The sequence below is a fragment of the Palaemon carinicauda genome, chromosome 40 (assembly GCF_036898095.1).
Source record: "Palaemon carinicauda isolate YSFRI2023 chromosome 40, ASM3689809v2, whole genome shotgun sequence".
NCBI lineage: Eukaryota > Metazoa > Arthropoda > Malacostraca > Decapoda > Palaemonidae > Palaemon > Palaemon carinicauda.
In genome coordinates, this window is record NC_090764.1 from 63,109,248 (window position 1) to 63,135,870 (window position 26,623).

At 40.2% G+C, this 26,623-nt stretch overlaps 1 protein-coding gene across 2 annotated transcripts in view; it reads left to right on the forward strand.

Annotated features, from left to right (window-relative positions):
- The window catches only part of LOC137631816 (chromobox protein homolog 7-like), a 156,490-nt gene that overhangs the window by 124,602 nt on the left and 5,265 nt on the right, over positions 1-26,623 (forward strand). The window lies entirely within an intron of this gene.

The window sequence follows — 26,623 nt, forward strand, 5'->3', positions numbered from 1 at the left end:
GTCGAAAGCTTTACCGCAAACGTTCAAGCTTCCCAGCGAGCGGTCGTAGTAGCGGGCTAAGATTTTCGCGCGACCGCTTTACACTACGTTGTACGTCAAGTTAGACGTGAAGTCGAACAGCAAGTTTGACGTTAAGTCGAACAGCAAGTTAGAAGTGACTTTCAGCTCCATTCCTGTGACGCTATACGTCAAGTTAGACGTGAAGTCGAACAGCAAGTTAGAAGTGACGTTCAGCTCCATTCTTGTGATGCTATACGTCAAGTTAGACATGAAGTCAAACAGCAAGTTTGACGTAAGTCGAACAGCAAGTTAGACGTGACGGTCAGCTCCTTTCTTGTGACGCTATACGTAAAGTTAGACGTGAAGTCGAACAGCAAGTTTGACGTGAAGTCGAACAGCAAGTTAGACGTGACGTTCAGCTCCTTTCTTGTGACTCTATACGTCAAGTTAGATGTGACGTCGTACGTCAAGTTGGCCTCTTTTTTCGCCAGGTTGATACGCAGTCGTATGCGACGCCTAGCATCAGAATCGCCCAACCAAACAGGCCATCAAGACTTCCATACTTCTGTTGGACTCTTGTCTGAGGAAGAGGCTTTTACACACCTTTCCTCGCCTGATGTTTTAGAAGAGTTCTTGCCTCATAGAAGTTTACCCTGGGAGCGGCAACTTCGACATCTTCTTAAACTAAGATGGTTCTTTCTGGGTCTTGCTAGAAGCCTTGAAACTTTTAGGAAACTGGCTGCAGTCCAAGAATAGGTCTTTGCAGTCTGCGTTTGCTTTTTTAATAATAATGAGTGTGGTTCAGATTATGTCTTGCATAGACAAAGCTGTAAGGGATGGATCAAATGAACTGGCTGCTCTTTTTACGGCGGGTGTCCTTAAGAAGAGAGAAACGTTGTGCTCCTTCCTGGCTCTGGGAGTTACTCCTTGTCAGAAGTCGGAGCTTTTGTTTGCACCGCTTTCTCGTTCATTTTTCCCCAAGAACTTGTGAGGAAAATTGCTTCATCGCTAGCATTGAAGGACACCCATGACCTGGTATCTAAAACGGCTTGTGACCTGCAGGTTTACTATCAGGATCCGCTCCGTGAATAATGTAGGTGAGTTTCGCCCTCAGTTGTTTTAGGAATAATTTTGATCCTGAGGTTTTGCCTAAGAAGACCTGTCCCTCCTTGAAGTCTGAAGTTCATCGAAGATAGACCTTAAGACACTCTACTGGACATAGAGAGGCAGATTCTCCAAGGACCCCACTTTTTGGTGGGGAGCTCGTTTTTGGCGAGAAAGATAGGATCGGGAAAGAGATTCAGTTCTCCCTCTTCTGTGAACTGAATATGGCCCTCGTTTCTAGATAGGGCCACTATTTCACTAACTCGAGCCCCTGAGGCTATTGTGAACAAGAATATCACTTTCTGTGTTAGATCCTTTAGGGTAATATCTTCGATGTTCAAGTTCAAAGCATAGTGCAAGGGCCATGATATGGGCTTTGGAGGGGTTGCTGGTATGAGTCTAGCGCATGCTTTCGGAATCTTATTGAAGATTTCGTTTGACAGGTCCACCTGGAAGGCGTAAAGAAGAGGTCTAGTCAAAGCTGACTTACACATAGTTATTGTGGTGGAAGCCAGGCCTTGTTCATGAAGGTGGATGAAGAAGGAAAGGCAAATGTCTATCGAGATTTCTGGTGGTCTGTTTGCTTTGACAAAGGAGACCCACTTTTTCCAAGACGATTCATATTGTGTTCTGTTTGACTTTGACTTATATTCTTCTATAAAGTCGATGTTGTCTTTTGAGATCCCGAACCTTTTCTTGGCTGCTAAGGCGAGAAAATCATGAGATGTAGGTTTTGGGTTCTCAATGATAAAGCGTAGACAATGATAAAGCGTAGACAGTCAACTTCTAAACCAGTTGGAATATAACTGGATTCGGTAGAAGAAGCAGGTTTAGCTTCAGTTCTATCACTAGAGGGAACCAATTGCTCTTGGGCCATTTGGGGACCACTACTGCTGCTGTTCCCCTGAAGGATCTCAGCTTGTTGAGGACCTTCAGCAGGAGATTTGTTGGTGGGAACAGATAGATATAGTATGGTTCTATCTGTTCCAGTTGAGGGACATGGCGCCCGTCGCTTCTGTCCGAGGGTCCTCGTATGGGGCCACATATCGAGGAAGTTTCTTGTCGCTCATTGCGGAGAGGTCGATCTGCAGTTCCGGGACTTTTTCCAAGGTGAAGGAGAATGAGTGCGTCCAAGGACCATTCTGTCTATCAGTTTTCGCCTGGATAGAGCCTCCGCCATCACATTGCAGAACCCGTGCAGGTGAACTGCTGATAAGTGCCATCTTTTCTTCCTTGCCAAGCGAAAGATGGCCAGAATCGCGTGATTGATGTAGGGCGATCTCGAGCCTTGTCGGTTCAGACATTTCACTATTACTTCGCTGTCCAAGACCAGCCTGATGTGGGCTGATCTGTGAGGGGATAGTTTCTTAAACGTTAGGAAGACTGCCATGGCTTCCAAAGTGTTGATGTGAAAAGTCTTGGACTGGTGCGACTAGTTCCCTTGTACTTTCCTTTGATGGGAATGGCCTCCCCATCCTTCCGGTGAAGCATCTGTGTGGATGACCACTGAAGGTTGAAGTGGTTGTAAGGGAATTATCTTTGTTAGGCTCTTGACCTTTGACCACGGCCTTAGAAGCGATCGCAGTAAGGTCGGTGTCGATCTTTGTTGATCTCTTCGAGCGTTTGATGCGTACCTTCTTCAGACTCCTGACGCGTCCTTCAATTGGGCTTTCAGCACTGGGTCTGTTACTGCTGCAAACTGGAGAGAGCCCAGTACTCTTTCCTGTTGGCGTTTTAAAATCTTGTTTGATTTCAGTAGTCTCTTGACAGAACCCGCAATCTCTCTCCTCTTCTTCGGTGGAATGGAGAGGCGGTGTGTTTGCAAGTTCCAATGGGTTCCTAACCATTGAAACTTTTGAACTGGAGAAAGGCGAGACTTCTTGTAGTTGATCTTGAAGCCCAGATGATCCAGGAACTGGATCACCTTCGTGGTTGCCTGCAGACAAGCTGTCTTGGATGCTGCCCACACCAGCCAGTCATCCAGGTTTGCTGCTACCTGAATGCCTTCTAAGCGTAGCTGTTGGACGACCGTGTCCGCAAGTTTTGTGAATGTCCTTGGGGCTATGTTTAGTCCAAAGGGCATGGCTGTGAAGACATAATTTGTCTTCTGTAGTTTGAATCCTAGGTAGGAGGAGACGGAGCGGCTGACTGGTAGGTGCCAATAAGCATCTGCTAGGTCTATTGAGACCGTGTATGCCCCTTTGGTAACGGTCCTTATGTGTTGTAGGGTTAACATCCAGAACTTGTTGTTCTCGATGAACTTGTCGAGTGGAGACAAGTCTAGAATGACTGAGTTTGTCTGAGTCTTTCTTTGGAACACAAAACAGCTTTCCCTGAAATTTGATGGACTTTGTTTTCCTTATTACCTTTTTGTTTAAGAGTTCTAAGGTATATTCTTCCAATAAGGGGGTGGAGTTTTGGAAGAATTGAGGAAAAGGGGGTGGAGTTTTGTTCCATTTCCACCCTAGTCCATTCTTGATTAGGCTGTGGGCCCAGGGATCGAAGGTCCAATAATCCCAGAAGTGGAAGAGTCTTCCTCCTACTTGGAGCATCTCATTGTTGAGATGATCCGGAGGGTTTGTTTCCCTGGCCACGTCCTCCTCTACCCCTAAAGGGGTTTCTTGAGGAGCCTCTTCTCGATCCTCTACCTTTAGGGCGAAAGTTAGTGGTGTGCCTCTCAAAGCCTGGGTTAAAGGCTAGTGACGGAGCTACCAACTGCTGGGGCACCATTTGGAAGGTGGTTTGCGGCTGGGCATCCATTTGGGGCACTGTGGTCATGGTAACCGTAGGATGCTGTGCTGGCCTATGAGGTACGCGTGGCTTCTTCGTCTTCCTGTTCTTGGATTGGGGACCAGCGTCAGAGGATGATTTCCTCTTGAAAGACATGCCCCACTTTTGGAGAAGGTTCCTATTCTCCGTACCGGCTTTAGCAACCTCTTGGTCGGCTTCTTTCGGAAAGAGGTCCTTGACCCAGATACATGAAATAATCAACTTCCTGGGCTCGTGTTTGACCGTTGCATTGGAGAAAACGTGCTCTCTACAGGCCCTCCTGGCCTTTATGAAAGCGTACATGTCCTTCACCAGGGTAGCCATGTGCATCTTGGCTAGGACCGTGTACATATCTGGGGTGCTCGAGATGCCTGCACACATCTCCATACAATTCTGGAGAGACATAGAGGCGGCTAGTCTCTCTTTTGTCTCCTGTTCCCTTCTTAAAAGATGTTTTGACTACTTTCGAAGGTTCTCGTTGAACTGTCGTCCTGCTATCTCTGGATCCAATTTCGAGATTGAGAAGGTTAGATGAACCTCGTTCCAGTCCTTCTCGCAGGTAGGCAGGGCTAGAGACAATGGTTTGCATTCCTCTAGTGTAGGGCATGGTTTCCCCGCATCAACTGCTTTTAGCAAGCAGTTGAGAGCTTTGGCGGAAAAAGTAAAAGCACTGGAGGAGAAAGGAGCAAGAAAGATAGGGTGCCCCTTGCTCAAATCAGAAACCTTCAAATTTGTATAGCCGCCTATCGTCAGGTTACTCGTTGAGAGAGCCTGTGCCTTGTCATGATCAAAGATCATCACCTCCTTGGGTTCCGTCTCCTCTCGAAATGCTGGTTCATCCCGCAATCTCACGAAGCATTCTAAGTAAGCTGAAATGTTCGGCCAGAATTGGAGAGCTAAGAAGGGTTTGGCCCCATCTTCTCAGAGATGTAAAGTTTCCCATTCATCATGGGCATATACTCTACATACCTCCACGGGTTGGTTTCGGATCTTTAGGGTAGGTCAGAGACTCTGACACGCTTGTGAGAGCCGCTGAAAGCGGCCGAGCATTGCGCTGCTCTGATTTCCCTCCTTATCTCTTGCTTTTTCTTGCTGTTTCCATCATTAGCTGCAGCAGTGCCATGAGCGCTTTGCCCTTGGTTAACAGCGGGTCTGATTGAGAAGTTGGTGCCGAAGAGGTTGACAGCACAGGCATCCGTTCTTGATGGATTTCCATGCCTTCGAGAGCCTTGTTGATGTCAGTCTATCGTCAGTTGTATGAAGGGAGGCTTTACCTGAGCCTGAGGCACAACCGTGTCGAATTGGGCCTTTGGGAACAGAAGGCTTCTCATCGCATCGTTTGGCAGGTAAAGTCCCGGAGAGTTCTTCTGGAACACTCATACTCACCTTCGAAACGTTTCCCTCGCAGTATCCCTCAACTCCGTCGTCTGGGGATCACCGAAACCATCGGTCATCAAGGCCAAGCAGACGGTGCAATAGTAAGCTAGAAAGGAAAAAGGAAAGACACATATGGGTGTTTCCTGTCCAGGCAATTGCTCTGACCTCTCCCAATATTAATATTTTTAATTTCCTTATTAGGGAAAATATAGGGTGGAATAGCTCTAGTACATAGAGCTGGAGTCAGTGTATACTAACACGAACTCCACCACAAGTAAAATATTAATACTGCAGGGTAATTATTGGTGTTCCAATGATCTAGGATACATCAGAATGTTGAAGGAATGCTTCACCTCAACATTTGTTAAGCAGTCTCAACAATGGACTGTGAAAGGATACACAGAGTATGTTGGAAATTCATACTACTGTATTATTATATACAGTGGAACCTCTACATCCGAATGTATCTACATCCGAAGTAAAATTCAAGCAAATTTTTGACTCTACACCCGAATTTTATTTCGACACACGAAGTAAGCAATTTTCGTCGTACCGGTTGTATCCAAATTTTTCGACACGCGAAGTACAATTCGAACACGTTCCTACTCTACACCCGAATTTTTTTTGTCGACACCCGAAGTAAACAATACTCGTATGCGTAGTCGGTGCTCATAGCGCCTGATGTGTTTTTTATTTCCGCCAATAGAAGGCAGCACTTCAACCTCGGAGGGACCCTCAATTAGCGTGGCTTGGGTCAGTCCTCTGTTCTCGTTGGCTTTGTGTGGTTGTGCCCTGTTCGTTCTGCTATTAATTGTGTTTTAATCGTGATTTTTTACGTTCATCCTTTTACGGTATTTTACGAAAATCATGGGCCCCAAAAGGCTTAGTTTCGCAAGTGGTAGTGGTGAGAAAAGGAATAAGGGAATGCTTTCTTTAGAAGTAAAGCAAGGAATTATTGAAAAGCATGAGCGTGGCATCCGTATGAGTGAACTTGCAATAGGTTCCGCGCAAATAAAAGAGGTGTTAGGAAAATATCAAGACTTGGTCGACTTCATCGACAAATACCATCCAAAGAAATTGCAGGTTTGTCGTGTAGTTGCGCAGTTTGATGATGTTTCCCTAACTTATTTTCGAAACATTCTGAAAAGCTGTACCAAGCAACTTTCTATCGATAGCTTCTTTAAAAAAAACTACGAAGCGAACTCGTGATGAAGAGGAAGGAAGTGGTTCAAAGAAAACAGCAAAGAGTGAAGAGAAAAAAATTCAATCAATTTTAAGTGTAGAGAGTGAAAGTGATTAAAATTAATCATCAAAAAGAAAAAAAGAAAATATAAAAAAAATATAAATTATAAAAAAAATAAAAAATAAGCTAAGTTATGTTAAAGTTCACTTAGCGTAAGTTAGAATAAGTTACGGTAGTGTACGTTATCGTAGTTAACCTCTCTACCTCCTCGCCGCCCGTCCGTCTCCTCTCTGCGTAGCAAGACTAACAACACCTGCGCTGGAGTTTCTAAGGTAAAGTGACGCTAAAAACCCGTTTCTTATTTATCATTTTTTTTGCTAATTCTTCTTATTTACATGTCTATTCTTCTTATTTACATGTCTATTCTTCTTATTTACATGTCTATTATCTAATTTAGTGTTCATTATTCTCATGGGAAAATTATGTGTAGTCGTTTATTAAGAAGTTATCATAGGTTTTTGGGCTCAACCACGGATTAATCCTATTTCAATGTATTCTTATGGGAAAATTCGTTTCGACATCCGAACATTTTCTACATCCGAAGTTGGTTCTGGAACGGATTAAATTCGTATGTAGAGGTTCCACTGTACTATAGTTTTCTAACTGCTGTATTGTTATACTGCAGGATTACTGGCTACTGTATTATCTTATACAGTAGTTCTGCTGGTATATTACTGGGTTAGGCTATTACCTGGCGGCACTAGCCGACAGAGAGAGAGAGAAAGAATGGAGAGAAGGACTATTGTATTATTATTATAGTTTAGTACAATAATAGGGTTGTAGGGACTACTGTCTCAAGGACTATCGTATTATTATAGTTTAGTACAATAATAGGGTTGTAGGGACTACTGTCCCTACTGACTTCTTTCTAGAATGAGGATTCAAATGGATGGGGAGAGAATGTATTGATTCTAGCTTCCATCCAGCCACAATTTCTGTTGCTGACTGCTCTGCCGGTTACAGGGTTTGTGGATGGCAGTCCAAGGGAGGACTGAAGAATACTCAAAGTTGTAATGGGTTAACCATTGGCAGCTGTCAGGGCCGGCCCAACCTTTCCCGGAGTATTGCTTCCGTTAGGGAGATGGTCGAAGTGGCAACCTAACCGCCTTTGTAGGAGCCCGGCTGGTAACGCGGTCAGCCCGGCAAGTGGGGTGATTGTACAACACCGACAACACCGGCCACAGGGATCGTGACGGCTAGGCCATCACTAAAGGACAGAAGGGGAGGGGAAAGGGTCTTATATTTTACAAAGAAAGAAGGCGGCAGGTATGCCTCCTACTTTCGGCTGCAAATCAAGGAAACGTGGTTTCTTATGCTGGCGCCGTCTTAGGCGGCAGAGGAATAACGATTCCCTTGCCAGATGTTGGATTTTTCACTCGTTATAACCTGTATATTACAGTTATCTTGGTGATGTACAAGTTATTTTTAGCCTTTGCTGGTTGGATTTTATTTTTACTGAGTGTTAGTGCTTTAACTACGTTTGTATCTTAACAGAGGTAGGAATGGGAGTTTTTTCCCCATACTGTAAAACTTACGAACCTACTGTTTCAACATGATGGCGGAGATTGTTCCACCATCTCTATTACCAGATATAAGACATGTCTTCTAGTCCACAAGGAAGAAAGGTGGCGGCAGTTGTGCTATCCACTTTCGGTTGAGGACTAGGGAAGCCGGGCTTCCTATGTCGGCAACGGTGTAACCGGCAGGGAATGACTAATCCCCGATCGGTAGCGTTGCCGGCAACAAGACAGAATACTCTGAGTTACTGTCGTATTTCAAAGCCGGGATACTCGCCGGCAAAGAGGATAGACAAAACACTCTCAGTCAAGCCGGAGTACACTACTCTATGGCAATGACGAAATATTGGGTTGTCCCTTGGGCTGGCGGCACTCAGGGGGAAGAAGGGTTTATCCTCATTTCTCTAAAAGAGAAGAGTATCGAATTATGATATTAATTTCAGGAGATATTTATATCTCCAACCGAATTATTAAAACGATATGGGAGGTTAAACGGGGATAACATAACTAAAGTATACTAAAACGCGTTAGGCTAGCCTAACTCGAGTCGGGATCTCAGCTACGCTAGTACCACCAAGGCCCTCTCATCGTATGCAGGCCCTCCCATCGTATACGATCGAAACGTTTTATCAGAAGAGGAAATATTACATGTGTAAATCTTATCTTCAGTAGTATAATTTTGCCTAAATAGCTAGAATTTTTTTATAGCTAAATACTGGGAACGTCGTACTTCTAACTAATTAAAGCATTTATGGCGTACTACAGCGGTCCCAAAATGGCCGCCTCCAGTGCTGGCTCTGCTCTGCTTGACGCACCTAAATTATGCTAATTTAAAGTTTAACTGTTGAGAAGGGAGCCAAAATTTTATACACAGGAAAGATTAAATATTCAACTTTCCAGAGGATAAAGATGCTGAAGATTGCATAGTAATATTCCTTGACAACAGTAACAAAACCGAGAGCAACGTGGGAGAACACCGTGCTTAATTGGCTACTATTAAAGGAATAGTTACGCTGTAGTAGTATGGGGAGGGGATCCACCGGGTAACCTTGATAATGGCTCCCCTTCAAATTTGCCACTCTTCCCCCTCAAAGCGAAAACTCTATTCGGGGTGAAGTTTGCCATGTGTCGTATCAAGAAATATGTCCCCTGATATTATGCGATATCCTTAAACGTTATATTATGGATACTCGCGCCAGGATTTATAATTCTGTAAACCTGTGGTTAATTCTCTGGGAGTATCACTGTATCCAAATATCCCTTAGAAAGCTACCTAAAGGAACCTTCCATCTGGATGACGTATTTATATATATATATATATATATATATATATATATATATATATATATATATATATATATATATATATATATATATATATATATATATATATATATTCAAATAAGCCATATATATTTTTGATACATTAATGTCTGGATTCTCTTAACGACCTCGGGATCAGAGCCCCAGGCGAAATCACACAAAGACAAGAGCTTGTGACCGGCCGGGAATCGAACCCTGGTCGGCAAGCTTGTATAGAGAGTGACTAAACCACTTGGCCAAGTGGTTTAGTCACTGTCTATACAAGCTTGCCGACCAGGGTTCGAATCCCGACTGGTCGCAAGCTCTTGTCTTTGTATGATTTCGCCTGGGGCTCTGATCCCGAGGTCGTTAAGAGAATCCAGAAATTAATGTATCAAAAATATATATGGCTTATTTGAATATGAAAAAAACACGTCTAAATGTGCAAAATTTATCACATATATATATATATATATATATATATATATATATATATATATATATATATATATATATATATATATATGTATATATATGTATGTATATGTATATATGTATATATATATATGTATGTATATGTGTATATATATATATATGTATATACACACAAACATATATATATATATATATATATATATATATATATATATATATATGTATATATATATATATATATATATATATATATATATATATATATGTATATATATGTATATATATATATATATATATATATATATATATATATATATATATATATATATGTATATATGTATATATATATGTATATATATGTATATATATATATATATATATATATATATATATATATGTATATATATATATATATATATATATATATATATATATATATATATATATATATATATATATATACAGTAGGGTCCCGAATTATGCGAGAATTTGGTCGATGAAAGGCCTCGTGTAATTGGAAATTCGTATATTTCGAAACACATCATGGCGGCAAACAGCAACCTATCCGTCATTTTTTTTCCCTCCAATTCTAGCTTTCTAGCTATATATATACTGTATATGCACTGTGTGTGTATGTATGTATGTATATATATATATGTGTATATATATATATACTGTAGCTTTTATCTTAACAATACTGTAAGAAATCCTTCTTATAGATTTTTTTATAAAATACTGTAAAAAAATTCTTTTATGGATAAATAAAACAATAAAAAGTTGTTAAAGTTTTGATAATTTTCTATGACTGTAGTATTTACTACTGTACTATGCATAGCTTACTGTTTTCAGTATTTTCCGAATGATGTAGAATTATTTCCTATAGATACAAAAAACAAAAAAGGGTTTTCAAGGTTTGATACATTATCTAGCAATAGTTAAAAATTACAGTATAGTACTGTATATCCATGATGACACTCCCACACGTAAACACGGCCACTAGGCGCAAGTGTGCACTAGGCTGCTGTACGATAATCACGCTTTTTTTGCCCTGAGCGGTCATTTCACTAATGATAATTTTTCAAAGTTAATATAATTTCTTTATGTTTATAATTCGTAATTATAGTTAAAAGTAGGGATATTAATTAAATGGTTGAGTAAAAAAACAATTAATACTACTATTATTTAATTTCAAATGGCTACATAATATCGAATATTCTAATGGGTTCTTTTTATCTTCAATCGTAAATCTTACGCCTGGATAAGCAACAAAAGGAAAGGGATAGGTCTCTCCTCTCTCTCTCTCTCTTCATATTGTTTCCTGTATAGTTTTCAAATATGTTCGTCATACATTTGTACATTATTTATCCACTTTATTCTCTCTCTCTCTCTCTCTCTCTCTCTCTCTCTCTCTCTCTCTCTCGGCGTTTCCTTTCCCTTTATAGTTTTGTGAAATTTCGTTGTCCAGTCATTCGGTAATGAGAAGTCATTTTCGCTTTCGGCATCGAAAGAAAACTTTGTTTCTTCAATATACTCATCACTGGAGGATTCAGAACTAGTGCTCTCATTATCAAACAGGTTATCATTATCAAATTCCTCAACAAGAATATCATTTATTTCATCTAAAGAAATAACCTTCCTCTTTAGACCTTTCATTACAAAAGGAACAACAAATAACCACTTATGCATGAACGCCCGAGCGCACTGATAGGAAACCACAGTTTTGTAACATCAAGCTACCTTCAGAAAAATAGTTGCCAGACATCATATAAGTTTCTATTCACAGTCCCCATATGCTGAGAGTGTTGCCAAGTGGTGATCCTATACTTACTATACGAGTAAAGTAACATCACGAGACTGACGGCTTGTAAAAGGCAATTAAAGTCATGAACGGAATATACAGTTGAAGGCGGTACCGAGTAGATCGTGGTGAACGGTTTATCACGTGGGTGACGCTTAACAGGTTAAAAAAACATTTTATATAGTTCGGTATTTTCTCTATCCATCCTCTCCCAGAAAACCTTCAAATGTGAATTATCGGAATGTGTGCAGATCTTGACAGTGCGATAACTAGTTAGCGACTGAGAATAAAAAAAATAAAAAGCCCGATTGACGATGCTGATGAAGAGGATATCGAATACCGATTTTTCCCTAATTGATTTTTTCTACGTTCTGTCTAATCCAATGTACAGTACATTCTTATGTAAAGGGCGAACCCCAACATTTCTTGATGCTGCTACACTTTAATTATAGATATTTTACCACCTATTTATAATCTTTATTTATAATAACATCTTTAGTAAAAGCTCTTTAATATCACTTTCAGGAGTAAATGCGTTTATGATCGACGATGAAACGTAAAAAAAACTTTTTCCTTTTAACCGTCTACTCTACAAAACCAATGTTTGCAAATCAAATGTATACTGTTTAAAATATGACAAAATATTGACGACTCGTTACCGAAGTTTAGGCTATTCACTGCCGATAAACGAACCCAGTCTACTCGTGAAAACCTTGAACGCCCAGAGGGAAAAATAAGGCTTTTAAATATACTGTACTAAACAAAAATAATGCTTTAATATACCATCATTAACACTACCATTACAATTATCGTAAGGTTGGAGAAAGATAAAGATTGCCGAGAATGTAACCACATTTCTGTTTACATTTTGTCAGCTGGACTCGCACAGTTAACAGTTGATTTCATTGTTGATGTGGAATTTTATCCTTAAATAGGCTATTCATTACGAAATTATGTTAATGAAATGTAATGTTGATATTGTTTTGTAACATTTATTATAAATCACCGTATTTAGGGCTACCAATATACTTAAAAAGACAATAGATTTGATACATTTTGTAGTGCTTGACTCGCGAACTTTGAACAGCCTCGCTGATACAGAAAATTTATTTTTGAAAAATAGCGATCCGGAAAAAGGGAATCGTGTAATTCGAACACGCTTAATTCAGGACCCTACTGTATATGTATATGTATGTATATACTGTATATTATTTTTATTATGATAATAATAATAATAATAATAATAATAATCATGAAAATAATGGCAACTGACTGTAGTGTTCTTTTTAAAATTGAGAATGGGCTTGGTCCCATCGGTGACCTCAAAACATCATGGACCATTGCCTGTGTACACGGTTTATTGAAGCTAGAGATTACCAGGGTTATTGTTCATATGGTTCAAGGCTTAAGTGGGAGGTTCTTGTCAATCTGGTGCTGGATGCACATTCCGGCCTTAGTGGAAATTATTTTCAGTGTAGATATAAGTATTTACCATTTGTTGACATTTGAGTTTGAGAACTTGGTGGTATTCCCAGACTGAGGATGGAGATTCAAGATCCATCAAGTAACCCTAAAGGTTGTTTCTCTGAATTTGTTTTGGTAGAGGTGCCATCGGTGATGCAAAGAATGTTGCACCTGTATGGAAAACAAAAATAGGGAAGTGTGTGGAGAATAGGCTAGCTTGCCCATATGATTTTGTACATGGCACATTGGCTGGTAGAGATGTGACTGATGAGAGCACACTGATCAGTATCTTTGCCGATGATTGGCTGTTGAACCATAGATTACTTTCAGGTATCTCACGCTGTCTAGTAAATGGAAAAAATTGCTTAAGGAAGTTAAAGAAAGGAAACAATAAGGATTTGGTAATACAGTAATGCCTCGCAATACAAAAGTTTCAGTATACAAAAAAATACAAGTATTTTTTGCCTCATATTACAAAATGTCCCACATAATATGAAACAAGGTTCGCCCAACTGCCAAAAAATAATTTAGAAATTTGCACATCTCTAAACTGTAAACTCGCTACCATCATCTTGCTCTCCCATTGGTTATCTCCCTACCTTGATGCTAGTTACCACCATAAGACCCTGCTCTCCTATTTTATATCGATAAGTATATTTTATAAAGAAACACAATGAACAGTGCTGTGTTATGTGTATGTACAGTATGTACCTACCCACAATGCTACTAGGCATATCAAAACAGCAATACAGTATATTATTCTTTTTGAACATAAGACTTACCCGGTAGTTATATATATAGCTTACGACCCTGACGTCACGGCAGAAAATTCAAAACTCGCGGCAATCGCCGATTGGATAGCCAGGTGTACCACCCCTGCGCCCTAGCGAGGTACCTAGGAACCATTCCAGCTCATATTCCCTGCCGCGCTAGCGGCAAGATGTTGGATTTTTCACTCGTTATAACCTATATATTACAGTTATCTTGGTGATGTACAAGTTATTTTTAGCCTTTGCTGGTTGGATTTTATTTTTACTGAGTGTTAGTGCTTTAGCTACGTTTGTATCTTAACAGAAGTAGGAATGGGAGTTTTTTCCCCATACTATAAAACTTACGAACCTACTGTTTCAACATGATGGCGGAGATTGTTTCACCATCTCTATGACGTCACAATCGTGTGACGTAAGCAACATAGTACTACGTAATATGTTGCATAATTCTTATCTTTGCTTTTTCTTGTAAAGAATGAAAAGGAAATCTAACTTACAATAAGTATTTAACTTTTAATATAAAATAATTATATTAATTTTTAAGAAATATTTGTTTTTAGTATTCGTTCTTTAAATCATCGATACTATTTTCAAAGATTAAATAGAACTAGCGTATTGTTAATTTTCGCTGCATAGCTCTCATGAAAATACGATGCAGTTCCAACAATTCTTGATATCGTTGTTTATTTTCTTTCGATGTTGGGATTCTAGTATTATTCGTATATTTGTTCCAATTGTATAATGTAGCAATTCACTATTTTGGGAAACCCTTAAGATTTAAGGGTTGTTTACATATATATATACGTTATTGCGATATCTGTTAATTTCAATAATAACAAATCACTATTTTTGGGAACCTTTAACCTGTCAAGCGTCCCCCTGGGACCAGGTTGCCGCTAAAGTACCGTCACGCTTTTTTTTTCAAAGTTAATATAATTTCTTTATGCTTATAATTCATATTTATAGTTAAAAGTAGGGATATTAATTAAATGGTAGAGTAAAAAAAACAATTAATACTACTATTATTTCATTTCACATGGCTACATAATACTGAATATTCTAATGGGTTCTTTTATATCTTCAATCGTAAATCTTATGCCTGGATAAGCAACAAAAGCAAATGGATAAGTCTCTCCCCCCCCCCTCTCTCTCTCTCTCCATATCGCTTCGTGTATAGTTTTCAAATATGTTCGTCATACATTTGTAAATTATTTATCCACTTTATTCTCATTTTTTCTCTCTCTCTCTCTCTCTCTCTCTCTCTCTCTCTCTCTCTCTCTCTCTCTCTCTCTCTCTCTCTCTCTCTCTCTCTCTCTCTCGGCGTTGCCAGACATCATATAAGTTTCTATCTACAGCCCCCATATGCTGAGAGTGTTGCCAAGTGGTGATCCTATACTTACTATACGAGTAAACATAATATCACAAGACTGACGGCTTGAAAAAGGTAATTAAAGTCATGAACGGAATATGCAGTTGAAGGCGGTACCGAGTAGATCGTGGTGAACGATTTATCACGTGGGTGACGCTTAACAGGTTAAGAATTAAGGGTTGTTTACATATATATATGTTATTCCTATATCTGATCATTTGGCTGTAGAGAAAGATCTATCACAATGGGCAGGACTAATTATGGCCTTTTGTGTAAGAGTTAAAAGTGCAAGTTTCAGTGCTAAATTAGTGCAGTGAATTTATTCAGCACAGTGGACGTTTTTTCCTAGCCTCAGACCTCTTCCAAGCTCCCCAACCCCTGAGAGAAGGAATGTCGATCGGCCAAAGGAAACGAGAGGTGTTAGCTCACGAGCAGACGTCCTCGCGAACGTTCCTGTTGACGTTCCCAAGAATGCTCGCCCTTGCCATGGGAAAGCAAAGAGCGTTGGACGTAAAGCTACTAACATTGCTGTTAGAGTCTTGCATTGCATCACATTTGCTAATAATAGCAATACTATAATGCTTACGAACCAACATAGACACGGTTTTTGTTCCAGAGCGCCAGTCGGCCATGAGAACCCTCTGATGAACTGAACGCGCCGAGTGACGTAATGAAGATCATTTTACGCTCGGCGCTAAGTCTTTCAGGACGCTTGGCGCCACGTCTTTCAGGACGATCGGCGCCACGTCTTTCAGGACGATCGGCGCCACGTCTTTCAGGACGATCGGCGCTACGTCTTTCAGGACAATCAGCGCCACTTCTTTCAGGACGATCGGCGCCTCGTCTTTCAGGACGCTTGGCGCCTCGTCTTTCAGGACGATCGGCGCCACGTCTTTCAGGACGATCGGCGCCACGTCTTTCAGGACGATCGGCGCCACGTCTTTCAGGACGCTCAGCGCCTCGTCTTTCAGGACGTTCGGCGCCACGTCTTACAAGATCTTTGTCAGTAGAAAACATTGGTGATCACTTTTCTCCTGTTGAATTTGAGATTCTCAGGAGAAGATCCTTATTCCTTTCGTCATTCAGTTGATTTAGAAACTCATGAAAGTTTTATGATTAGTTTCCAAATTATTTTATGCCTGTTGCTCCACGTTCTCCACCCTCTGAATTTACACGTGGTCATCAATGAAGCTTTAAGGATGGTGGGAGACTGTTTAGAGTCTCAGAAGCACCAAGGAAAGACAGCTTTCTTTTTTCCTCTGAATAACCTGTCCTCTAGATCTTGTGTCTGAGGTACGAGATTATTTTTATTATTATCTCTAGCCAAGCTACAACCCTAGTTGGAAAAGTAAGATGCTTTAAGCCCAAGGGCTCCAATAGAGAAAAAATAGCCCAGTGAGGAAAGGAAATAAGGAGATAAATAAATGATGAGAATAATTTAACAATAAATCATTCTTAAAACAGTAATGTCATAACGTCTAAAACAGATATGTCATATAGGGTAGAGGTCTAGCCACGTTAAGGTCGAGGACCTTGTGGCAGCCCCACAGAGACTGTTACAGTCCCCTGGGTGGATTGCTGAGTCTCAAGGAATTCAGGTAAATGAGACATATAAACCTATGAAGCCAGCTTCCTTATCAGGTATTCCAGGATAGCAAGGGTGGAGGTCTAACCACGTTAAGGTCGAGGACCTTGTGGCAGCCCCACAGAGATTTTTACAGCCCCCTGGGTGGATCGCTTCTCTTGAGGAATCCAGACAATGGGGCAGGATAACTTTGAGGTCCGTGCTATTCCCTAAGGATGGATGCAAAATCTTTTTCCTAGTGAAACCTCCTTTGTTAGTTACCTCTCTGCAAAACAGACTTTGTAACATCAAATGTGTCTCTTTTGGGAGAAGGAGGCTTTCATCCGGTCCTGGATGTAACTGCTCTCAATGCCTTCGTTCAGAAGTCAAAGTTCTCCATGGAGACATCGAAATCATGAACTATTTAAAGTCTCATGTCAGCCTGGTCACAAGGCAAAGCAGAGTCTGACTGCTTTCGCCTTCAGGCAGTAGAGCCAGACTACATAACTTCTGGCAATCTTGGGAGAAGAGGGGAGCAGACCTTTGGTCAGTACATCTTTTGAAGGAGGATTACAATTTCCTTTCACAGGAAAACCTCCTTTAGTTTTAGCTCCAATAGATCTCTCACAGATCTAGAGAGGAGTTTAAGAAGCAGGCTTTGCAATTAAACTTTTGCTAAATGTAGCAGAATACTGCACTCAAGAGACATCAGAGCCTCCCTGTATCTGGACGATTGATTTATCAGAGATCTTTCTTACGATCTTCATGAAGGATTTTCAGATAACTTTGAACCTTTCAGAAGAATTGCGTATTCCTGTCAACTAGACGAGTCTCTTCCGACACCAGGACTCTTAGCGCCACGTCTTACAGGACGTTCGGCGCCACACCTTCCAGGACGTTCGGCGCCACGTCTTACAGGACGCTTGGCGCCTCGTCTTTCAGGACGCTCGGCACAACGTTTTTTAGGACGCTCGGCGCCACGTCTTTCAGGACGCTCAGCGCCGCGTCTTACAGGACGCTCGCCGCCTCGTCTTTCAGGACGCTCGGCACCACGTCTTACAGGACGCTCGGCGCCACGTCTTACAGGAAGCTCGGCGCCACATCTTGCAGGACGCTCGGCGCTCCGTCTTAAAGGACGCTCGACGTCGGAGATCTAGGAAGAGGCATGACATTGAACATGAGAACCTCGGACTTTGTGGTGACACTAGTCGAATCGAATGTCGAGATCAAGGACGCCTTAGTTCCGATCTCTTTGATCACGAAAGTTTTTTATCAAGCGTCTAGCCTTAGTACAACGTGGCGACGTAGGTGGTGATCTGGGTTTCCTTGACGCCAGGAGTCAGGACCTTAAATACATGTATCCTGATAAACACAACGTCACTACTTCTGTTAGATCTTCTGACACCATCACAAAAAATACTTTATTTAAGGATGGTGATTCAAAGTCAAGTTTTTTCGGGCTTTTACGTCTCCTCTTAGAACGGATCAAGCCTTCTTGAAACTGCAGTCTTTCTAAGATACAGAAGTGTTCTGCGAGGAAGTGGATGAGTGTGTTGGGAAACCTCTCCTCTTGGGGAGGGGTTTTTTCCCTGGGAAGACTGATTCTTTCTTTGTGACCATTGTTATGTCACTGTTCATCCTAGTTTTCCTGGACCAGGGTTCGATTCCCGGCCAGTCAGAAGCTAGAAGCTATGATCCTTATGTGAGTTATCTTCATTCTCTCCATTTCAACCTCAATCATTTTGGGACAAGGAGAAGGTCTTGAGTCGATATGCATCTCTTTTAGGATGCTATAAGAAGTTGCCTTCACTGGTGGTTCGATCCAGTCAAACTTCCGGAAGGTCACCCCTTTTGAACAGAGGATCTTAAGACCTTGTGTTGTGTCTCCTCACCTCGGATTCTGGGTGGGAGCAATACTAGACAGTTGGAAGCTTCGGGACTTTGGACAGAGGATCAGAAGAGGTTCCTCATCACCCAAAGGAACTGTTGACAGTCCAGTTGGCTCTCACAAAGCTTTGAAGGGTCAGTTTGGAACAAAGTGGTGCAGGTCTATGCCGATCACACCACAGAATTGCCAAGCAAGACGGAACCCACTCGAGGTTCCTTTACGGGACTGAGAGGAGGCTTCTCATCTGGGCTAAGGAGAAGAATGTATTCCTTCTAACAAGGTTCTTTAAAAAAGAGAAGAACTTATGGAGGAACAGTCTCAGCTGGAGAATGGACACTCCATCGAGAAATCTGCAAGAATCTGTGGCGACTTTGGTGTAGTTCTTGTTTAGTCCTATTCGTGACTTAACAGACAAAGAGACTAGAAACTTACTGCTCTCCAGTGCCAGATCTCGAAGCAGTCCACATAGACGCTTTCCTATTAGTCTGGTCCAATCTGGATGTGTACGTTTTCCTCGTTCTATTTCCTTACAAGGTGACACAAAGTTTGTGTCACACGAAGGGACCAGGTGACTTTAGTGGCCTTCTTTTGGCCCTCAAGAGGATGGTTCACAGAGATACTGGAATGGATGGTGGACTCTCCTATCTTCCATTAAGAGTAGTTTTACTCAAACAACCTCTCTTGGAAAGTTACCTTTCTAGTCTCCAAGCTTTTCTTCTAGCTACCTTTAGCCTTTTGAAACTTCACAGGATCTAGAGGTTTTCGAAAGAGGCAGCTAAGTCTTTTACAAGAGCAATAAGAACTTCTACCATCAGGATTTATCAATCCAAGTGGAAGGCTTTAGAGAATGGTGCAGAGTCAACTCTGTTTTTCTCTTCCAGTATCTCTACAACTCAGATTGCTGACTTCCTGTTTTACCTTCGAAGGAAGTTCATTTGTTCATCCTCTTCCATCAAGGGATACAGGTGTGTGTTAGCGACTGTTGTTAGACAGTATCTTGGACCTTTCAATTGATAAAGTCCTACAGGAACTTCTCAACTTGTTTGAAACATCTAACCACCAGGATTCACCAGCTTGGATCCTGGACTCAATCCTGAAGTTCCTTATGAGTGACAAGCTTGAGCACTTGCTTTCATCTTCATTTTAAGGACCTCTCAATGAAAACTATTTTTTTTTGTTAGTCTTGTGACATCTAAAAGAATCAGTTAATTCAAACGTTTAGTAAAACGTTGGCTTTCGTGATAACGAAGCTATCTGATCATTGCAGTTAGGCTTTCTCGCCAGGAATGACCGCCTTTCTCAACCTTGACTTAAGGCTTTTGGGTTTCCGAATTTTTGGGATATGGTTGGCGAGGAGTTGGAGAGAGTCCTGTGTCCAGTAAGAACCCTGAAGTTCTACCCAGGCAGTATGAAAGAGTTGCGAGGCAAGTCGAAAGCTCTTTGGTACTCGATTAAGAAGCCCTCATTATCAGATGTCAAGAATGTCCTTTCATTCTTCATCAGACACTTATAAGAGAGGCTCATTTACATTAGTGAGACTGGTCTCAAGTTTTTAAGGTCAAGACACATGAGGTTAGTACTATAACAACTTGAATGACCTTCAAGCAGAATAGATTGTGATGGAGTATTATGGACACAACCTTTTGGGGGAGTAAATCTGTGTTCACTTCACACTATTTTAATCGTGTCCAGACTCTTTATGAGGACTGCTACACTCTCTGACCATTCATGATAGCGAGTGCAGTAGTGGGTGAAGGATCCACCACTACGTTCCCATAATCCCAATAACCTTTTCTTCTCTTGGAACTTTCTTTTGTTCTTATGGTTGTTTGTGGAGACTGTGTCAGTCTTCTAAAATCATTGATTTTAGTCAGGTGGTCAATTTTGTTCCTTGAAGAGCATCCGGAACTGGTTATTGGAGGAGGTTCTGTCATAATGAGGTATATACACCGGTTTGACAGTCCATACAAGATCTTCAGCCCCCTGGGAGGATCGCTGGGTCTCGTAAGGCTAGCAGACATAATGAGACAGAATCATTGAAGTCAGCTTCCTTATCAGGTACGAACCCTTAAGTTTGTTTTAATTTACTCTTAAGAAAAATTCTCTAACCCTCCACCAAAGGTGTTAACCCTTTTACCCCCGGGGTATTTGGAAATTTCCCACCCTTAACCCCCAGGGGGTTATTTTTTTCCAAGCACATTTTGCAGTATATTTTATTTAAATTGCTCTAACAGCTTTAATTTTTGTCATAGAGAGGTCAGGTTGGTCTCATTCTCTTGGAAAATGCCTGAATTTTCTCAAAAAATATGAAAAACTAATTTTTATAGCATTTTTTTTGCAAGGACGTACCGGTACGTCCATGGGGGTAAAGGGATGGCTTTTGTGAAACGTACCAATACGTCCTTTGGGGGTAAAAGGGTTAATCAGCTATATATATAACTACTGGGTAAGTCTTATGTTTAAAAATGGTATTTTCATTATAAAATAAATTTTTGAACATACTTACCTGGTAGTTATATATAATTAAAGTCCCACCCTCCTCCCCTCTGAGAGACTAGAGGCATGGAATATATGAGGGTTCCTGGAATGGTTCCTAGGTACCTCGCTAGGGCACGGGTGGTACACCTGGCTATCCAATCGGCGATTGGCGAGAGTTTTGAATTTTCTGCTATGACGTCAGGGACGTAAGCTATATATATATATAACTACCGGGTAAGTATGTTAAAAAATTTATTTTATAATGAAAATACCATTTCATTTCGGTAGATAAATAAGTTATAAGAACTACTGTATTTACTGAACAAAGTTTATTCTTCCTACAAAGTTCACGTATATATTAACATCAATGAATCTTGCTTATTTTACAATGAAATAGCTTAAAAATATGTGCAAAAAAAACCAAGTAGGTCATTTATTGACGTATCACCATTGAATATTAATTGTATTACTGAAAAATAAATTAGATACGGTTAAAGATATGCACAAGTTGAAGGAATGGGTTTGGTTATGTATCATAGAAAACGTACCGTATTATAGTAAGGTAACTTCAATAAAGCACAGTACATACAGTAACGTATATTTTCTATATGTACATATTGCCCCCTGTGGCCGCGGGAGCTTAAAACAATTAGAATAGCGCCAACTCTCTGACTCTTCAATGAAACAGATTGGGTTAGATCCTCCATTCATATCTGTGGTAGGTCTGTTCTATGACATCGCCTATTCTAGGGGATGGGGGAAAGTGACACTCAACTGTGTCCCTGTGTTTTTTCTGAATCTGGTCATAGCAGATCCTAGATTCAGGACCTTCCGGATTGCGAGTTTCCGTACTGTCCTAAGTAACCCATGGTTTGAGCTCGACAGATCAATAGACCGTTTGTCAGCAGAGGTAGGGTCAAGAGAAGTTATAAGGAACTCAAGCTCGAATGAGCTATCCAAATGGACTCGTCCTCTCTTGAACATAGACCTAAAACTCATGACGTCAGGAGTGTTAGCAAGTCCCTGACATTCAGAAAGAACTTCAATGTGACGCAGGTCTTACAGGCGGGTGTGTGGAAATGTCAGTCTACGTTCACTGCCCATTACCTGCAAGACATAACCCAGAGGCACTTTGACATCCTCCAAAGGTCCTGTGTTAGCTGCACAAAACATAATAACCCCTCAGCTCCCTCATAGTAGGACAACTAGCAGTTGGTTGAGGGTAGATGTTACCCGGTTGTAAGTCTAGTGTGAATGTACGTGTGACTGGCCTTTTTGTCTTTCATCCTTCCCTTTTCTGCGGCTTAAGCAAGCCAAGGAACTCTGCAAGTTGACCTTCTCTGACTTTAGTGGGTATCGTCGTCCCTTGTATATCCTAATATATGCATGTTTATTGTTACGTCCCTGGTCTCCCAGCAATGTAGGAGTTGGGTAACATCCAACTAAAAAAAAAGCATAGCTCCAACTGTAGTCTTACCTTGACGAGTCACATTGCTTAATTTTACACTTTCGTATAGTTGCTCAGGCTTTTATTTCTCATTGGGAGTTAGCAAGGTAATAGGGTACGCTCTTCCACAGCTTGTGTGAACCATGAGAGTCGCACCCGGGTCAGTGACCACACAGTTGGTCTGCAACTTCCACCCACCTAAATATGAGTCTCCATAGTAAAGAGTTGAAAGGTTTGTATTTGATGCTGGAACAAATGACAAATTTGGAATTTGGAAATAATTTGTATTTTTCTTGTCACATATTGGCCTGCCATCACCTAACCCCCAGGAAGTCCTTCCTGCAATTGTAAAGTCTCTTGTTTTAGCTACTGCGAGCGTGAGCGGGATGGTTGGTCTAACCCCCGCTAAATGTTTTATGGCTAGTTTCAGCTGTCGCCAAAATATATCTCCAAAGTAAAGAGGTTCAGGTTTATATGGTTAGGAAAAATAAAAATTATTTTCAAACGTCTTTTTTTTTATAATGGTATCAAAAGTTCAATATTATTATTAGTTAAGCTATAACCCTAGTTGGAAAAGCAGGATGTTATAAGCACAAGGGCTCCAACAGGGTAAAATAGCCCAGTGAGGAAAGGAATTAAACTACATTATAAGAACAGTAACAACATCTATGATAAATAAAAACCAACTTGTGTTAACTTGTTCATGAAAACATTCGTCGCAAGTTTTATCTTTTGAAGTCGATTCAAGTATATTATTAGAAAGATCATTCCACAACTTGGTCACAGCTGGAATAACACTTCTAGAATACTGTGTGGTATTGAGCCCCATGATGGAGAAGGCTTGACTATTAATATTAAATGCATACCTAGTATTACGAACAGAAGGGTACTGTCTGGGAATATTTGAATAGCCCTTAGTCTCAGATCAGCGGGTTAGGTTCTACTGTATCCAAGAATACCATTGGTATGCAAGTCATCTGTTAAAGGTTATCTGCTCTTTACCCTGAGTAACACAAAGTTGGGAGCATTGCACTATGCTCACCTTCTCTTTATCTCTTTCTACTTCTGGAATGATGTTTACAAATCTGAGGATACGTTTTCTCAAATTGTGCAATTATCTGAGCTCTTCTTGGACAAAATGACATTTTCATTTGGATTTCCAATGGTAAAAATTTGGATGTCGGTTGATGATTGGTCTCTGTTGTCTGTCTCCTACTTCACAACCCTGACCCATATTATTGCGCAACATATCAGATGTAAGTGTTTTGCTCAAAATGGGGCAACCTGCTTTTGGCTATACAGTATGTTGAAGGAGAACAACTTTATTCATGCTCATAACAAAGTTGGGCAGGTAGCGGTTATTAGGCATAAGTCTTGAGATTTCACATTATCGTGGTATCTTCAAAGCTGGTGTATTTTCATCCTGCGTGAGTATATCAGGCTTTATGAGAATCTCATATAGAGAGTGATTACAAACAGTATAGACATGTCTTGTTAGTCTTACATATTGTATACTAGGCTGTACAGATGGTTACTTATTAATTTTATTAGATATATGAATGTATTTTTTATATAGTTTTTAATCGTATTTTAAGTTATTTACATATTTATTCATGAAGGTACTTGGCATCTAGCTTAAATTTTATAAAACTGTGCAATCCTAGAAATGGAGATATTGTGTATATAAAATTGCAAATGTGGTAGATGATTTTGCATTTTTCTGAGAAAACAAATATGAATCTTTTAACTTAATGAAGTACAGTACAGTAATGGGTCCCACTATCAGCTGGGATCAAAGAGGAATTGTACTGTATTTCGTCAAGAAGGAACAATATCGTATGTAGCATGTTTCATTTATATTAAAAGTTTTTTGGTTTTACTGCTATTTTTGTATCAAATGTTTTCCCAATTTTATAAATAATCTTTGTTTTTAGTTTGTTTTGAGCCATTTTTCATCATTATTTTCCAATGGGAATACTAACGTAACGTCACACAAAACTGAGTAATATTGATTTTATTATCCAAAGTTTAAGGATAAGCAACATAAAGTCAAATGTCATAAGGCAAAACAATGTAGAAGAGTATTACTAGATTTTCTGCTTCTGGGTTTGTAGGGATTGCATATACGCCAATAGATGTCGGCTAGATATTGATGTAACAGCTTATGTGTATGTCACCTCTTGGTTGGTTTAACTTTATGCTTCACGTTAGTCTGACAGTGGTCATGTTAACCATATTTCAGTCTTGCCAATATTTGCTCATTTATCTTAAGTATTTTACCTTTTAATGTTACTAGTATGGCTTTAATCTTGGGCCCTTCTTTTCTCACTCTCATCTCAATCTCCCTGACTTGTCCTCTAAATAATTTCTATGACCTTGACCTTTAAAGTTAAGAGTATTTTCTAGTAATACAAATTGACAGCACTTGCTCTAAAGAAAAAATAGACTGGATATTTTCATATTGATCCTATTCTTTGGTAAAAACCATGGCTAGACATTATAGTTTTGGAGATATTTTAAGGTTAAATTGTAACCACGGACCATTAGGTAGACTTACAGTACATTAAAGGAGACCTAACTTTTTTTTTCAAAGCTTACACATATTGAATCTTGGTAATTATTCTTGTTTTGTAAAGCAAGAAGAATAGACAAGATGTGTATTTATTTTGAAGATTTTTTTTTCTAGAGGCTGTATAGTAGTCATAAAGGTTTAAAGGCCACTCATGAATAGCAGGGACCAAGGGACAGTGACATTGCCATATCGAGTAGGACATTGCCCTAGAGACTGACCATATATACACATGATCAGCACACAAACCCCTCTTTACCCAAGCTAGGACCAAGGAGGGCTAGGCAATGGCTGCTGATGACTCAGCAGATAGACCTATAGGCTCCCCAAATCCCCCAAGGATGGTGAGATTGCAGCGACCAAAGAAACTATCAAGTTTGAGCTGGACTCGAACTCAGCAGTCTGGGACGTTACCACATCAGCCACCACAACTCTAAAGACTTGAAAATATTATAGGGACAATATCTGTTTCTCACAGATTAGATTGTTTCCTTTGTTCAGGTCATACATTAGCATGACCTAAAAGTGTTCTGCTTCTTAAGTAAGTTCTAGATCATTTAAGAATAATTTTCAAATGGGAGTTTCTTCCTTTCCAAATTTTACTTTGAAGATCCATGTTTGTGTTGTACACTTGTGTATACCTGTTCTCCTTGGTACATGTCGGTATTTGTGTCTGTGACTTTTGTGCCAGATAGTGCTAATTTTCCTTTATTTAAGATAGCTGTTAATGCGAATAGGTTGAGGAGATAAGCTAAGAGGTCTTGCACCCACGTGTGCTTAGTTTAAGGTTGCCTTAGTAGAGTACTTCATTCTTCTTCATGCGAGTTGTGATGTGTTTATTGGCCCTAGGTTTGTCAACCAAGAATTCTTGCACCAATGGATTTTTGCCACAAGACTCACTTCAGAAACGAGTCTATAGTGCCTCAAATCGTGTCCACATTTATGTTCCTATGAATCTCGTGCTGATCACGTGTAGATTTTGTCTGATTCTAACTCTAATTGTGCCTGTATTTCTTGTGACAATTGAGCTAATGTCTTGTATTTGTTGTACATGCTCATAATACGTATGTCACGCAAATTTTCTAAGTCATGGGAGAAAAGGATGTAAAGTAATAGTGGATTCACATACAGCAGTAGTGTGGTAGTTAGGTCCTTGAAACATCAGCACTCTTACGTAAAAATTCCGAGATTATCTCTTTCGAACTTCAAGTTGATTCTCACCTGTAAAGAACACAGTTTAATCATAGAATCATACCATAATTTGGGAGTTGATTCTTCCTTGTCTCAGAGTTAATATAATTTCATGAAAATTCTTTCCTAGGAAAAAGGAATTGGTGCAGACCAATTCTCACCTGTAAAGAACACAGTTTAACTCAGTCTTTGCTTCATGAAAATTCTTTCCTAGGAAAAAGGAATTGGTGCAGACCAATGAAGGTGTAACTCAGTCTTTGCTTCATCTCACTTAAGGGAAGGTAAAGTTGTGTATGACTCGGGTCATTAGGCCCCTTGTGGGACATATCAGGTTGTAG